This window comes from Pelodiscus sinensis, chromosome 1, assembly GCF_049634645.1.
Source record: "Pelodiscus sinensis isolate JC-2024 chromosome 1, ASM4963464v1, whole genome shotgun sequence".
Taxonomy (NCBI): domain Eukaryota; kingdom Metazoa; phylum Chordata; order Testudines; family Trionychidae; genus Pelodiscus; species Pelodiscus sinensis.
Window position 1 is genome coordinate 217,390,760 of NC_134711.1, and position 12,842 is coordinate 217,403,601.

Sequence of the window (12,842 nt, forward strand, 5' to 3'; positions counted from 1 at the left end):
CAGCGGGTCCCTGAGTTGCGAACGGTCGACTTATGACCATTATTCTGAAATAACTTTGCTGTGTAGATGCACCCCAAGGGTGCATTTATACAGCAGGGTTTAACTCGAAATAAGCTACACAAATTGAGCTACATCAGTTGCGTAGCTTATTTTGAAATAGCTTATTTCAAAATTGGGGGCATCTACATAGCACTTATTTCAAAATAGAGCACTCTTCCCTCTGACTTCCCTTACTCCTCATACAATGAGGGCTACAGGAGTTGGAGTAAGAAGTCCTCCAGTTTGACAGTATTTTGACATTATTTCAAAATAACTGACTGCTGTGTAGATGGAGCTAAGTTATTTCTAAATAATACTAGTTATTTTGAAATAATGTTGCTGTGAAGACGTACCCCAAGTGTACTATTTTCTTACTTTCCACCTTGACACTCATTGCATACAATTCAGGTCTACTACTCGGTCTAGATCCTTCCTGACCACAGCTCAGCAGCTTTCAGCAGGCCAAGAGAAATGGCATTTGTATGTCTGTCTGTATCTTTTTATATGAAGATGGAGAAGATTTATCAAGAATTGGATCTAGAGTGTTATTAAAATCACCAGCTGTAACAATAGTGTCATTTACACTCATGAAAATATTTGGAAACTTCTTGGTTTGTCCTATGGAGACTGGCAAAGATAATTTTAGAATTGCCAGTTTCAGCCTTGTAAACAGTAAATCTGATCTCATTGTCAGAAATTATCCTCAGAATATTAATATTAAACTTTTCATGTATAATTAGTAAAACCATGGTATGCCCACATCTTGAATACTGCGTACAGATGTGGTTGCCTCATCTCAAAAAAGATATCTTGGCATTGCAAGAGGTTTAGAAAAAGGTAACAAAAATTATTAGGGGTTTGGAACAGGTCCCATATGAAGAGAGATTAAAAAGACTAGGACCTTTCAGCTTAGAAAAGAGGAAACTAAGGCTACGTCTAGACTACATCCCTCTGTTAACAGAGGGATGAAAATGAAGCACTTATAAAGTGCAAATGAAGCCGGGATTTAAATATCCCACGCTTCATTTGCATAACCTCTTCTGAAAAAGTGCTATTTCAAAATTGAAACCGCAGTCTAGACCGCCCCATTTTCAAAAAGCGCATCTAGACTGCAGTTTCAATTTCGAAATAGAGCTTTTTTGAAAGAGCGCCATTACGTGATTATGCAAACGAAGCGTGGGATATTTAAATCCCAGCTTCATTTACATCCCTCTGCCTACGGAGGAATGCAGTCTAGACGTAGCCTAAGTGGGGATATGATAGAAGTCTATAGAATCATGACTGGTTTGAAAAAGTGAATAAGGAAAAGTTATTTACTTGTTCCCATAAACATAAGAACTAGGGGGTCAACAAATGAAATCAATAGGTAGCAGGTTTTAAACAAAAGGTTTTTCTTCACACAGTGCACGGTCAGCCTGTGGAACTCTTTGCAAGAGGAGGTTGTGAAGATCAGGATTTGTCACCAACTTGAGTTATTGATCCGCTTCTGCATCTAGTCCACAGGGGATATGGATCTACTGCAGCTCTTTAACTTAAGCTGTAGAAATGTGTGTTTTGAGCGTACAGTCAACCTGTGGAACTCCTTGCCTGAGGAGGTTGTGAAGGCTAGGAATATAACAGGGTTTAAAAGAGAACTAGATAAATTCATGGAAGTTAGGTCCATCAATGGTTATTAGCTAGGATGGGTAGGAATGGTGTCCCTAGCCTCTATCAGGGGCTGGAAATGGGTGGCAGGAGAGGGATCACATGAGGATTACTTGTTGTGTTCACTTCCTCTGGGGAATCTGGCACTGGCCACTGTTGACAAACAGGAAACTGGTCTAGATGGACCTTTGGTCTGATTCAATATGGCATTTCATATGTTTACAATTTCATGTTGTCAGATGGGGCTCCTGAAGCATGACAATGGCATCATTCTCCTTTTTAATCACTGAGCATTTTTTCTTTTTGGACAATCTTTCTATTAAGCCGTCTCCATTCTTGTCTATCTGTCACGGGATTTTCAACTTGCCTCACCTGCGCACATACCCCGCCAGCTCCTGCAGCAGCTCGTGCAGGTGTGCTCTGCCACCTGTCTCCCGACACCCCTGGCCACCCTCACCACCTCTGGCAAGCAGCCCACCTGCCTCAGTGCCACACGGCTCCTGGCCCCCCGGCAGCAGCCCAAGACCAAGGTGTGGCAGCAGCCCCAGAATTATGGGGGAGGGCAAGCCAGGTGGGCAGCAGCCCCAGAGCTGGGGGGAGGACAGAATCCTTTGGGGGGAGAGCAGCAGCCGGAGAGCCAGGGGCGGGCATCAGCCCCAGAGCAGGGGGAAGATCAGCATCCCCAGAGTGTGGGGGGGGGACAGCAATTCCAGGGGAGGGCAAACTGGGGGGGAGCAGCACCCCCAAAGCTGCGGGGAGGGCAGCATCCTTTGATGGGAGGGCAACAGCTCCAGAGCCAGGAAGGGGGGGGGGGTATCAGCCCCAGAGCTGAGGGGAGGACAGCATTATATACATACATACATACATACATACATACATACATATATATATATATACAGTAAACTTCTGATAATCCGGCACCTTTAGGACCCAGGGGGTGCCGGATTATCAGATATGCCGGACTATCAGAAGGGGGGGCTATGAGGGGTCTGGAGTGGGGTGGGAGGGGATGCCACCCCAGACCCCTCATAGCCCCCCCCTTACGATAGTCCGGCTCTGCCCCAGGCGTCCCTGATTTAGCCGCTGCTGGTTAGTTTCAGCAGCAGCTGAATCGGGGATGCCTGCAATAGAGCAGCTGGGGTCCTGCCGGGTTGGTCCCGCAGCACCGTCCTTTGGCGCTGCGGGACCAACTCGGCAGCACTCCAGCTGCTCTGCCCCAGGTGTCCCCAAGAGCAGCCGGGGTGCTGCCAGGTTGGTCCCACAGCCCCGAGGGGCAGTGCTACGAGACCAACCCGGCAGCACCCCAGCTGTTCTTCTCCTGGCTTCCCCGATTCAGCTGCTGGTCAGTTTCAGCAGCAGCTGAATGGGGGAAGCCTGTCCAGCTGTCCCAGCACTTCCAGGTTCCTGATGGTGCCAGACCATCAGGGGAGCATTGGATGCTGGACTAATGGAGTTTTACTATATATATATATAAAAACTTTTTAAAAAGACAATCTTTCTAAAAGCAGACCAAAAGAGTAAAAATAATTTTTTCAGCTACCGATTTATGAGAAAGATTGGGTGGCTAACAGTTATCAACTACCTTGAATCATACTTAGCCCTCCAATCTGTCTCCTAAATTGGTAGCTGAAAAAATTATTTTTACTCTTTTGGTCTACTTTTAGAAAGATTGTCTTTTTAAAAAGTTTTTTTAATATATATATTTAAATCCTTTATATTTCAGAAGATACATTTAATTATCAGAGCTATCACAGTTACAATACACTGGGTAAAATATAAAGTCAATTTGTGAATAAATGGAACAGCAAAATTTCCTAAGTTGTATACAATTCTTGCATATCTAAGCAGCAAAAATTATATAATACAGGGATAAAGAGTCACTTCCCAGTATCTATTGTTCAAGAGTAGCAATGAAATTCCTATAATGGGACAGTAAGAGGATGATGGCAGAAAGAGAAATTAAATAAGTGAAATAATATGAAAAAGATAGTGCAGAGAGAAATACACATTAGGGGCACATCTACATTTACCTTGAAGATCAAAGCTCCAGAGTTCAATCTTCTGGCAGTTGATTTAGCACAATAAATTGAATGCTAAGGGCAACGCCTGCTGGCATCCCATACTCCTCCTTTTGTGAAGAGGAAGGGAAGCCAATAGGAGTGTTTGCTTCCATCAGCCTCCCGCACTACATATTTTAAGAGGCTGAAGTTGCATACTTTGAGCCAACTTTCCTGATCCAGTGTAGCATAGAAAACAATCTATTTAAACAGTTAAGAAATACAAACTTGCTACCCAGATCATGCTGGATCAGGTGAAACTTGGAAGGAGGAGGGCTCCTTGGCAGGTAGAAACCCCTATGCTCCATTAGTGTGTATGGTGGGAGGCAGCAGAAGATTGTAGAAAGCTACTTGTGCCGAGATCCACCTTGTAGGGATATTCAGTTGCTTGGCTGAAAGGTGCTTGGTGGTAATATGACTTGCTAGTCAGTGACCCGATATGAAATTCACTTACACAGAAGTAACAAAAGTGCATTTGTGTCAGGATTTTGACGCTCCAGTTGTATTGTTAACCTAATCGAGCTTTGTATATAATGGAGGTTTAGTCTCTCAAGAACAGGCGCTTCAGTTAACCACAGGGATCAACATTAAAGATTGACATGTAATACATTTATTTTTCAAGCCTGTTTGTAGATTAATGTGCCATTTTCCTAAGCAAAAAAGAGGCTATATAGGTTATCAAACACACACACAAACAGCTAAAACACTCTAGCTCTGCTTTTGTCTTCAGCATGATGGTAGTTACTAGTGTACATAGTATAAATTACCACGAAAAAGGAAACAGACAACATTGTTTTCACAGCACATTAGTACCATGCTGGATGTGATTTCATGCATACATTACTGAGTGTTAGTAAAACCAGAACAGACACCCACTCCCAACAATAAAACCCTTTCTGTTGCTCCTATGAGACCAATGATTTTTTTATTCTGTTGCACAGCTGGTTTATGTGTGCCATTTCCAATGGGCAAAACTGATTCTCTGCATATGCCTTGGAACTGTTTAATAGCTAGAAACTTGTCTGTGATGCAGTTTCAACAATTCTGTAAAGACTTACAAGGCATAAGGTTTAAAAGACAGTGTTTGGTGATCCATTATATATTTATGTGTGTGAAAAATGAAAAAGGATTCTAAATTAGAACCAAACTTGCTCTATCAGAATTCAGAAAGAAAGTTCCAAGTTCTAGAGTCATTTTTTCCTCGCTGGCATACAATACAATGCATTTATTCACTATGCTCATTGCACATTATGTAGTTGCCAACTTGTGACGAATAAATGGTTATATTTTGGTAATGGATGAAGTGGTCCTTGTGTAGTTTGTATATATTTGTTTGTGAAAGTTATAAAGTGCATTTCATGCAACATTGTTTTCAACATATAAAATGTAATTTATATAGCAATTCTCAGCTTTTTAATTATCTAGTACACATTGTGTCTATAGTGAGGGATTTAAACAACATGGACTCTTTTTTCTTTTCTTTTTTTTTTGAGAGGGGGCGGTTAGTGAGGAAGATATGGAGACAGAGGTTTGCATGTGAAGGCAGAGTACCAGCAACACAGGAATTTAACTCCTTTGGGTATATATAGGCTAGATATAGTGAAGAGAAATGCATTATGTGTCCAATGTGTTGTGACAGTGACATCAACCTTGACCTAATGAAGCTATCATTTCTTGGGGTGATAAGTGATTTACTTGTCATGTTGCTTAACCCACAACTACTTCCAGATTGAGGACGGGTCTGTTTGCCAAATTCAAGTATATATGATGATTTTTTTTACTGGAACTACAGTACCAACCACAAATGACAGAGTTCAAAACACTGATACCAGTTTTTCTGCAACTAAAAGGTTTGATTGTACCTTTAGATGAGCTCAACAATAACAGTAATAAAAGTATACATTTGAAAAAAGTATACATGGAGGCTAGTAGTAGCCTCCATTCTAAAACCACAATTATAAAATAGCAAAATCTTCCAAAAAGGTATCAAGATACATGCATCTATCTAATTTATATTTTAAGGTGATCAGTAAAAGGGGTTTATGAAGTATTACAGTAAGGTAGCACTGTAGTCATATTAATCAGTTTTTTGTTTCTGTAAACTTTCTTATATAAGTGATCAACAGTTCCCTCAAGCTTTTGCAGTATTTTTATACAAAATTTCTCTCCCAATAGCATTTGCCTTGATTTACAAACCATGATATGGTTTGTCAGCAGCATGTACAAGCACAACAATGCAATAATAGAAATAATTTGAAAATAGCAGATGTTTGGGGAACACATTATTAGGGAAGAGCATTCTGGTGGGGCTAGTACAATGTTAATTCTATATTATATTTAAGAAATTTGTTTCACATCACACTTTATTTGTGTTCACGGTATGCTATGCTTGGCTTATCCTCTATTGGTTCTCAGTTGTGTCTTTTGTCTGAGAAATAAAAACCTTTTAAATCACAGAAAAGGGGGAGATTTCCAAATATTTGGAGTTTTAAAGAGGTAGTTTTGTCAGTTGTAGTGGTGATGAAAATAAAATTGTGTATTAGTATTTGCATGTAAAGACATTGGACAAAGTAATGATATATTAATTTTAGATAAAATGGAACAGATCTTCTGCTGATGTGAATTGTCATAGCACCATTGATTTCAATGGACTCCATTGACTTAAATGGAGTTATGCCAATTTATACCATCTGGAGTTCTGCCTCTCCATCACAATCTCTGGAAATATTCTCCACCTCCAGGCAATATTTTATTGCTTCTCTCCAAACAGACAGTATTCATATTGCCTTCAGCCTCCTAATCTATCTTCCGAGGATTTATTCTAGTATTCCAAACTTTTAAGCAACTTTATTCAGGGCTACATTTTATAAAAAAAATCACCAGTGGAGAGAAATTGTACATGTTTCTCCCTCAAATGTGAAATGTCCCTTCCCTCACCCTCTAAAGTAATCCTCCCCTTGGTACAGGATGATAAAAATAAAAATAAAAAAACAGGAAACATTTGTGGTGATCTTTCCAGGGCCACAAATTAGGTACACAAAAAAGTACATGAAAAAATAGAGTGGTGTCACTACTATTGGTTTCTGACTCAGCAATGTGACAAATTCTTTAGAAAAAAAAACTTTTCCAGGAACATGGACCCAGATCCTCAAAGGAATTTAAAGGCAGCTAAAATAGTTAGGATTGAGACCTGAGAATTCTGAATGAGTTTTTCATGGCGCCCTGAAGAATGGTGTTAACATTCCCCATTAACAAAAGAACAGCTCTTGTAATATCTATTCCCATTCGACTTTCACCAAACACTTTTTTAATCACACTGCATGTTTGGTCACCTGGACTAATGGTTTCTGGTAAAGTTGGAGCAAATGTTACATGGGATAGCAGTGTCTTCCACCAACGTTCTGTCATTATTTTTTTTTAAATGCCCTCAGTGAAATACTGATCGTGTGATTCAGTGGAAGTTTTGTCTTTTGCTTCTATGAGGCTTCAGTTTCACCCTATATGTTTTCACTGATGAAATGAAAAAAATAGGGACATTTCCAGGCTTCCCGAAAGATGTTCCCAGAGCACTGGGAGGTTTCAGGTGAAAAAGGACATACAGTCACTTTACATGATGCACCAGGATGAGTTCCAGGTACCAGACACTTTTCTATAAAAATATCCATTACTTGCAATCCCCATAAGGCTGGAAGCACAAACTTTATCCAATTGGGAAGGGGAGAGTCCCAGCTTCCCAAAGGGACACACAGCACTTGTTTCTAGCCCTTAATGAGCCTGAAATAGCAGACTTTAAAATTGTCAGTTAAACATCTAGAGACACTATTTCAGTTCATTTTTAGAAGTTTTTTTATGAGTCCCACGGAGCTCTCTACAATTGTACTATAAAATGAAGCCAACTGTCTTTATAGATAAAAGGATAAAAGTAGCCTCAATAACTTATTTTTATATCCTTCCATGTGCAAAGACATACTATTTAAAATATTCTAAATAATTCATCTGTAACATATACATAGTGGTATTACATGTTTTAAATTGACATTCACCTTTGGCTTTACCATCTTGGGCAATGTAACAGGTTTGCACCCACTGCCACTGCTGGTTCTCTGGGAATTCGCTCTTTCCAGCACAGGAACTCCCTTCTCTGGTAGTGTCTTACCTGTGGTTACCTACCACCATCTGCCTCCACCTCATCAAGACCCATACCCCCTCCCAGACTGTGGTGCCCACAAGTACTACATTCTGGTGGTGCCCACTCCAGGGTTCCTCTCCTTCAAGGAACTGGTTAGCCTTTCCCTCCAGGGCAAGCTGCATTTAGAATTATCCACTTTCATCACTGTCAAGGGAGGTGGACCAGATGCCTATTTCCTTCTCCCCACCCCAGCCATCTCCCATAGCCCTAGTACCCTCTCAAGTCACTGCATCAGGGCCTTGGCCTGGTAACTGGTCAGGCCACAGTTCCCCTGACTTTCCCCAGCACTGCTCTGTCTGTGGTACCTCTTTCTATATAGGCAGCAAGTCCTTCTCCTTCTAGAGCCAGAAAGAGACTGAGCTCCCTCTGCCCTGCAGCCCATTTAATAGAACCTATCCATGCCCTGTTTGGCTGCCTTAAGCCTTCTCCTAATTGGCTTCTGGCACAGTCCTCTCCCAGGGCTATTCTTACTTCTTCTTTTGCAGTGTGGCGCAATTGCCCTATGACAGGCAGTATGATCATGATTAGTATTTATTGTCTGTATTATCTTGGTGCCTTGGAGCACATCCAGCACTCCTGCTGATAAACATACATTGCTCTTACACCATCGTACAATATACAAATTATGTATTTGCAAATAGATAGTTAAATCTTTAAGTCAATCAAAGATTTCTCCTGAGTAACACTTTCAGAATTTGGTCCATAACATTTAAATCATGAAACTTAAATGTGTTTTTATTTATTTTTATTGTAAATTAATTTCAATAAATCTTCTCATACGATGACAATTTTCATGTACAGATAGTTTTAACAAATATAGATAGTAGATGATAAATTATATTAGAACACACAACCTGACATTATTTTAAGATTAAGCAGGGAAATGCATCACTTTGAGTTGTTCCCCCAATATCAATAGCTATATTAATTATGTACTTAAGAAGGAGGCAGTGGATTTTTAACAATTAGTGAAATGTGACAATAAGGACACCACATCACCTGAGGGAAAAAAGGAAACTGGTTTCCAAGAGAGCTGAAAGATTTTGAGCAAGTTTGAAAAAGTGAGGAATCTTCATTAATAGGGAAAGTCAGATGGATCTGCCAGAATACAACTCAAATAAATTTAGTAATTTTTATGACCACAAACTAGGTGGAGTGGAATATATCAGGAGCAGAAGCAACCATTATTATTTGGAATTATTTTTAGTAATATTAATAAGTCATTCATTATTTCACATCTGCTAATCTTTAAGTAGGAAATTTTGTCCTTTTATTGATTGTGATCATGTTAGCTTGCATCCCCTAACTGATGGAATTTTTCAGTGAGATCATTTATCATAGGGATTATCTGATGAACTTTCTGAGCCTGGAAAGTTCATTTAACAGCTCATTTACTATTATAAAAACACTCAGGTAAATCATGAAGTATAGGAATGTCTGGTATCCCTTTTCTACACCTCCAGCTTTATTTCTGGTAATAAGTGATGGTTTATTTGGCTTACAATTCAAGTGCAAAATAAGTCTTTTCAACCAAATTACTTTGTTTATTATAAGCTAGTAATATGCCTTAATATTTTGTAAAATGTGTTATTCTAATTGATATGCTATTAAATGTAAGTGTAAATCTTTTTTGTTTCACTGCTTTATTTTGGATCAAGGACTTCTCTTCACACTTCCAAAGAGGTTTGAAGCTGATGATGTTTGGCTAGAACAAGCATAAACATGAAAACAAATTGTCCTGTTTTTCCTATAGAGTTAATCATTTAAAATAATGTCATTTACCTTAATTCAGTCTCCTTATGTCTATGCAATATGATACAGTCTTTAATCACATGATCACACACTATATTTCCTCAGGATCTCTGTATCAGTGTACAGGATGGACCTGACCTGGAGATCAATTGGGGCATGTAGTAAAGGAGACTGTTCTGTATAGGACCCCAGTCTCATTTGTTCCAGAAGCTGGGAGTCATGTTGTGAATGAGATGGGATTGCAGTAATTAAAAGGAAGGTCTCTTCATCAGAGGAACTGATTTCCATCTCAGAGTAATGCTGGACGAGTCACTTAAACCAAACTTTTCACGGGTGGCCACTAATTGTATGTTCCTCGTTTTTCTCTTGCTGCCTGACTTGAGACCCAGAAGTGCTGAGCATTCACAGATGTAATTGAAGTCAACGGGAGCTGTTCTTTGAAATTATAAGGTGCTATGTGGTGCTAAGTACTCTGAAAAATATCTAAAATTGAGAACCCCAATTTAATGGATATTTTTTACTTTAACCTCTCTGTGCCTTAGAGAATAAAAGGAAAATAATAACAAGGGGGTTGTGAGAATAGAACCATCCTGTGCACTGAACGTGGCAAGGGTCCCATAGGAGCAACAGGATGAGTCAAATGTTAGTAAGTCTAACATCACCAGGCAAATTAGTTGAAACTATAGTAAAGAACAGAAGTGTCAGACATATAAATGAGCATAATTTGTTTGGGGAAAAGTCAACATGGTTTCTGTAAAGGGAAATCATACCTTACTAATCTACTAGTGAAAGCGGCGAGGAGTTCTGTGGCACCTTATAGACCAACTGAAGTGTAGGAGCATAAGCTTTCTTGGGCAAAGACCCACTTCGTCTTTGCCCACGAAAGCTTATGCTCCTACACTTCAGTTAGTCTATAAGGTGCCACAGGACTCCTCGCCGCTTTTGCAGATTCAGACTAACACGGCTACCCCTCTGATAATCTACTAGTGTTCTTTGAGGGGGCTAACAAGCATGTAGACAAGAGAGAAACAATGGATATAGTGTACTTAGATTTCCAGAAGGTTCCTCACCAAAGGCTCTTAAGTAAAGTAAGTTGTCAAATAAGAGGGAGGTCCTCTCATAGATTGATAACTGGTTAAAAGATAGGAAGCAAAGGCAGGAATAAATGGTCAGTTTTCAGAAAGGAAAGAGGTAACTAGTGGGTCTAAACTGAGACCAATCCTATGCAACATATTCATAAATGATCAGAGAAAGGGGTAAACAGTGATATGGCAAAATTTGCAGATGATACCAAACTACTCAAGATAGTTAAGATGAAAGTAGACTGTGAAGAGCTTCAAAAGGATCTCATAAAACTAGGAAACTGGACAACAAAATGGCAAATGAATTTTAATGTTGATGAATGCAAAGTAATGCATACTGGCAGGGGCGGCCCGTGGCTATAGTTGGACTTGGCCGCCGCCTAGGGCACCGCTGCCCGGGGCACTCCATGATGATGTCATGGGGGCGCCTGGGGCGCCTGCCGATGACATCAGTCCATTGATGGCCCTGCAGGTGGAGGCGCTGATCGCGTGTTCCACCTCAGGCCACTCTTGCATACTGGAAAACATAATTCCAGCTATACATATAAAATGATGAGGACTAAATAAGCTATTAAGACAGAGATCTTGGAGTCACTGTGGATAATTCTCTGAAAACATCCACTCAATATGCAGCAGCAGTTTAAAAAGCAAACTGAATATTAGGAATCATTTAAAAATGGATAGAGAATAAGGTAGAGAATATTTTATTGCCGCTGTATAAATCCTTGATATGCCCACATCTGGAGTATTGCATACAGATGTGGTCATCTCATCTCAAAAACATATCTCAACATTAGAAACAGTTCAGAAAAGGGCAACAAGAATAAACAGTGGTTTGGAACAGCTGCCATATGAGGAGAGATTAAAAAGACTGGGACTTTTCATCTTAGAAAATGGGAGAATAAGAGGGGAAATGATATAGATCTATAAAATTATGACTGGCATGGAGAAAGTAAATAAGGAAAAGTTATTTACTTGTTCCCATAGCACAAGATGTAGGGATCACCAAATTAAATGAATAGATAGCAGGTTTAAAAGGAAGTACTTCTTCAGACAATGCACAGTCAACCTCTGGAATTCCTTGCCAGAAGATTTTGTGAAGGCAGGGACTTTAACAGGGTTCAAGAAATGCTTGATACATTCATGGAGGATAGGTCCATAAATGGCTATTAGCCAGGATAGGTAGAAATGGTGTCCCTAGCCTCTATTGTCAGAAGCTAGGAATGGGTAGCAGGTGGGATCGCTTGATGATTACCTATTCTGTTCATTCTGTCTGGGGGCACCTAGCATTGCCCACAGTCCGAAGAAAGGATACTGAATTAGATGGACCTTTGGTTTGAGCCAGTATGACCATTCTTATGTTCTTAGGATATGATCATGTAATTAAAAACTGGCATGTAATGCATACTCACAAGGGGGGCAAGTTAAGGTTGCACAAATAACTTTAATTTTGATATTTCCTATCTTTTGAATTTAAATCATATGACTTCTTCATCCCAGCTGTCTGGATGCTAACAGGAGATAGGATCTTTTTCATTTATTGTGATGGGCATTACACTGGCCCCGAGCAACTCAGGCAGCCCTTATAGGTAATGTAGTTCTGAGCCACTGACACCTGAGGCTCAAGCATGATCACTTGCTCGGTAGGGATTGGTGCATGTTAGGGGAGTACAAGGAGCTGTGAGAGACTCAAACACGCTCAGTGAGGGTGGAATTTGTGTAGATTATAAGAATTAAACTCTAGCAAGTCTCTACTGAGCATGTGCAAACTATGATTTTTGCAAAGGCTCACATCTTGGTGAAATGTGGGTGGATTTTCACAGGGTTGGCAAAAGGCACCTCTTGACACAAAGATCATCCCTTGTGAAATGTCAAGACCTGCCCCACAATGGATGGCTGTTAGAGCATTTCAAAGAAAAGATTTCCATAATTATTTAACAATGGTTGAACAATGTATTTTCCTCTAATCTCAGTCTCAGAAACATCTGGACTTTTGGGATTGAAATTCTGCAAAACTATTTGGCCAGCGGCAGACACCTGACATGGAAAATTTCAGCCAAAACGCTTAGGCTACGTCTA

At 40.0% G+C, this 12,842-nt stretch overlaps 1 protein-coding gene across 3 annotated transcripts in view; it reads left to right on the top strand.

Moving 5' to 3' along the window:
- ANOS1 (anosmin 1) overlaps positions 1 to 12,842 on the top strand; it is a 197,014-nt gene that overhangs the window by 127,020 nt on the left and 57,152 nt on the right. The gene's annotated exons all lie outside the window — the stretch shown is intronic.